The 5,106-nt window shown below is 36.9% G+C and overlaps 1 long non-coding RNA gene across 1 annotated transcript in view; it reads left to right on the top strand.

Annotated features, from left to right (window-relative positions):
• Nucleotides 1-3,101, top strand: part of LOC106000839 — a 25,397-nt gene extending 22,296 nt beyond the window's left edge. The window contains exon 4 of the long non-coding RNA XR_001175816.1: nt 3,090-3,101. This is a non-coding gene — a long non-coding RNA (uncharacterized LOC106000839). The remainder of the gene's footprint in view (nt 1-3,089) is intronic.
• The last annotated feature ends 2,005 nt before the right edge of the window (nt 3,102-5,106 follow it).

Here is a 5,106-nt window from a genome sequence, read left to right on the forward strand (position 1 = left end):
AAACCTGGACAGTCTCCACAACGATTGATCTATTGGGCTATCAACCAAGGATCTGGGGTCCCAGACAGATTCAGTGGCAGTGGGTCAGGCACAGATTTCATCCTGCAAATCAGGAATGTGGAGGCTGAGGATAGTGGGGTTTATTACTGCATGCAAAGTAGATATACTCCTCCCACAGTGATACAGTCCTTAACAAAAACATCTCTGTAGGGCTTGGCCCAGCTGTCCTATTTCAAAGCTTGTCTGGGGAGCAGCATAGCACATTCTCTGAATTGAAGCAGTAGTTTGAGTTTGGAGGACTTGACAGAAGATATCCTACCAGGGTAGAAGTCATCACCTTGTGATGCTCTGACCTCAGAGATGGAAGAGATAGGATACTTTTCTCGATCCTCTCACCTGACCCAATTATAGCCCTAGTGTTGCTCCAGTCCTTGCCTCTTTTCAGGAGTCTGATTATTGACTTCAAAAATATTACATCCCTTCTGTCAATGACTATACAAATCGCCAAATGAAATAACTGTACAGAAACCCATGGAAGGAAAAGTAGTTCTGGGAGATCTGCTTCTCAAAATGGTGAGTGAAATGCACAAAAAGCACAAGTACTAGGGCTTGAGCTTAGGGCCTGAAAGGTGTTTCTAGCTTTTTCACTGATGCTCTACTATTAGAGCCATAGCTCCAATCCTTTCAGACTTTTGCCGATCAGTTGGACATAAAGTCTCCTGGATTTTGTTGCCCACACTAGATTCAAACTATTATCCTTAGATCTTAGCTTCCTGAATAGCTAGGATTATAGATGTAAGCCATCAGCAGTGGGGTCTAACCTTATGTTGAATTATCAAGCCTCTTCACTTCCCCTCATAAAGTGAGATCCTCTGCTCAGCTCTCAGGACTGTTGATGCTCTGCATCCATGTAAGAACAAAGGGAGATGAGGAGGGACAGATGTAGGGAGGTAAGCTCTGGTGTCCCCTGCTTCCCAAGTGTTTGTGTGCACATGTGATTGTACAGGTGTGGCCACCAGGATGGACATGGGAAGTAAGTATCTGTGAGACTGAGGAAGTATTTGGAAGGAGGGAAACTTGAGCTCTGGGAAAGATTCTGTCATAACTATAGTCAGATGATACTGAAAAATACCAAAAGCCTTCTGGCTTGCATATATATATATGCATATATATATATACGTGTGTATATATATATACATATATATATGTATATATATATATATATGGGCACTTTTTGGTATATAAATCAAAATCATAAGCACTTTTAATCCTGAAATAAACAATAAAAGTTGAATATGAGCTGAAATTTTTCTCATATTATGAGAATCGCCAACACCAATAGGTCCAATAAATTTAACATAACTTAAAACCAAAATTACTAAAAGTGTTTCAAACATAAAAGTGCACAATGTAAGCTACAAATTACCAAGTTTCCATCTTCTGGACCAGGTTCACTCACAGTTGCATGGCTATGGGTCTGACAATATCACCTTCACCAGGAGCATCTGGAAGTGAAGGTGCTTCAGTCTATGATTCAAACTCTGTGCTAGCAATCACTAGCCTGGCTGTGCTGTGATGTTACTGATGATTTTACTGCTAACATGGTGCCCATGGATAGAGTAAATGGAGCCACATATGACTATTTAAATTTACATTTTAGTTAGATTATAAACTAAACACTTCTGTTTCATCCATTCCATTTCAAGTGCTCAATGGGCATATGTGACTAGAGACTGCCACATATCACTGCTCAGACATTGCCATTGCAGAATATTCTTTAGGAAGTTGTTAGTCTAACAGATTAATGCAATCATTAGCTGCCTATCTGAAGATAAAGATTTCTCATCTCTTGTTCTCATCTCTGTGCCTTTTTATTTGTATTTTTTGGAATTCATTCTATATGATCTTGAATTGTTATAACATTCTGATGTCATTATAAAATGGTGCTTGAATATTTTTAAATGAGTTTTTTATTGTGAAAATACTGTACAGAGGGGTTACAGTTACATGAGCAAGGTAATGAGTACATCTCTTATCAAGCATTGTTGCCTCCACCTTTTTCCCCCCTACCATCCCTTCCCTCCCACCTCCACAACTACACTACCACCTTCCCCCCCTAATTTGTAAAGTTGATTTTTCAACATAATGTCTTCTACATCTCATTGTTACAATGGGTCAACCTGTATCCTTATTTAAACAAGTCGTTTAAGGATACAGGTGGACCCGATGCAACTATGAGAAGTACAAGTTGGGGGGCAGGGGAGACTGGGAAGGGATGTGAAGGGTAAACAAAGGAGGAGGCTGCAATGCTTGATAAGAAATGTACTCATTATCTTCCCCATGTAATTGTAACCCCTCTGTACAGTATGTTCACAAAAAATAAAATTAAAAGAAAAAAAATAAGATTCCAAACTATAGCTATGGAAATACCATATATTTATTTGTATTTTAATTATGAACAGCTATTCAAAATATGGGCAAAGACACTATTATGTTATTATTTGATATATTTTATTTTTAGATTTTGAAAAATTTGTACATAAAATTTTTCAGCAAATAAAGACATTTTGCCACTTCACTTATCTGCTTCATGCCTTCTGTATTTTTTCCATTTTTTTGGTTTGGTTTTGATGATAATTTTTTCTAATTTCATTTGGAGAACCTCAGTATAAATCTGGATACAGAAACTAATTGTGAAATTTTTGTCTTTAATAGAACTTGAGTAGTAAAATGTTAAATACCATATTAAAGAGTACAATGTTTGTCGTAGACTTTTGCCAATAATTTTTAACAAATAGCTATTTTTCATTATTTCTGGCCTGATGATAGATCATGAGTAGCTGCTGAAACCTTTAAAAACATTTTTGCAACTACTATAGAGACAATATATAGTTTTTTTCTTTAGATCAATTGGAAGGATGAACTATAGATATAATTATTTAATTTTAAAATAGACTTCTATTGTGGAATAGTTTCAACCTGATAGATTACATGAGAAGTAAGAGAAGGAAAATGAGAAAGAGATAGAGAAAAGAAAAGCTAGGATGGATGGAGAGAGATGGATGGAGGTGGATGGAGGTAGAGAAAAGGAGGGACAAAGGAAGGATTTTTTCCCCTAAATTCCAGATTCATTTATTAGTCAAGCTGTCATTGTCAGGAGAACACTGAACTCAAAGTCCAGCAATCCCACTAGAGGTCCAGCCATTCTATGCTGTCATCTGAACACTGCAAGATGAGGTGAAGGTGAGGAGTTTCCTGTGTTTATGCCCTCTGTCCTCCACAACTGCTCCCACCAAGATTCACAGAAGTATTCCTACATCAATACATCTCTGTTTCAATCTAAAAAATCTAGGAATCTTTGACACTTATAGTAAAAACTCTAAAGTCATTCATTTATTAAAAGAATGGTGGAGAAACCTCAAGATAAAGCAGATCTTCTTTAAGTCAGAATCCCTATAATTCTCAGGTTGCTATGTGAACACATATACACAATTTATGTATCATATATATGTACATATACTACACAAGTATGGTCATGAGTACATTTATTTTTGAATAGTGTTATTTACCCCCTCCCTCATTTTCTCCCATTCTGACCCTCCTCCTATCTCCCCCCCATGCAAGCGTAAAGTTCATTTCCAATATATTGTCTAGTGATTAACATTGTCACATTGTGGTCTTATTCTAATTTATGTCATTCATGTATCTTCTTAGGACTTATAAATTAATCTTTACCAATGCATAGGTAAACTCTTCCATTTTATAAAACATTGTCTTACCAACTAAAACTTTTATCTGGAAATATATCTCACCATTCTGAAGGAATAAATTGAGGAAAAATCATTCTGAAAGAGTTTCTAGGGTGAGTGTTAAAGTTTCCAGTGTTGAATATCATGAGTTAAGTAATGGGGGAAAGGTAAACAAAAAGGTGAATTAAGAGCAAATAATAATGACAAATCATGTGGCATTCTCTCTTTTACAGACAAAGTTCTAACAGAGGATTTAAGAGTAAATATAATGAAGAGGTGGAGATGTGGTGTGATTAAAGGCCTCAGGGATTTGTTGCCTTTGAAGAAAATACTTAGCTTTATGACAAATATAATCCTGTGAGTGAAATTAGCTAAGGAAGCAATTGGGCCATGGATAGAAGAAGGCAAAATCCCAGAGAAAGATACTGCAAAGCAGTTAACAATACTGTAACAGTTACACAAACAAGGACACTGAAGCAGACAGTTAAGGAACTTAATTGATGCCACACTCCATTAAGCATGGGAGGGCAGGGCCCCTGAGGCATATCATTTGACCTTAGTCTCACAGTGCAACAGCTGGACTGTGGCTATGGATGGGCACTTCACCCTGACTCTATAAAGACATACCTGGAATAGAAATGGTACAAATGGAACTGCTTTCTTGAGACACATGCTGTAGATGGAAAAGGAGAGATTAATTTCATTGGGAAACTAGAAGACAGACAGGGAGGTCATCAAGAGCCAGAGAAAGTAAGCTAAAGCAAAGACCTGCTTTCACAGACATGTTTGGCCATCCAATGAGCGTAACTTGAAGGAGCAGGAAAAACCCAAGGTACATTCCACATAGACATGGTTTCAGCCTGCTAAGTAGCAGAGAGCCTGAGATTACTGGGATTATTTTTGTTGTTCATAACAGTTACTTTATAATGGGTAAATGCTTAGGTGGTTACTTAGTTTTAGTGTCTCTGTTTCTTAGGATTATAAGAACTGGTTGATAAGACTTTCATCTTAATTCCCAGAATTTTCTTTGTATTTAGTCTAATTTTATATTAAAGAACAATTTCACTTCAAATAACTTTGGGTGAAACTCATGTAAGTGTATGCTTTTAAAATTGCACCTGTCAAGTACACATGCAATGGCCACTGTCATGGGATGTCAAAAAACACATAAGAAGAATATGAGAAGTCCAGGCATAGTGATACATACTTATAACTTCCGATATATAGGAGGTAGAAGTAGAAAGATCTCAGTCTATGGCCAGCTCAGGCATTTTTCATATATGCCAGATTATATCTCAACAATGAATTATGGCAAAAACAATTGGGAGTGTGGCTCAATGGATAAGAGTGCTAGCCT

This window comes from Dipodomys ordii, unplaced genomic scaffold (assembly GCF_000151885.1).
Source record: "Dipodomys ordii isolate 6190 unplaced genomic scaffold, Dord_2.0 Scaffold246, whole genome shotgun sequence".
In the NCBI taxonomy this organism is placed as follows: domain Eukaryota; kingdom Metazoa; phylum Chordata; class Mammalia; order Rodentia; family Heteromyidae; genus Dipodomys; species Dipodomys ordii.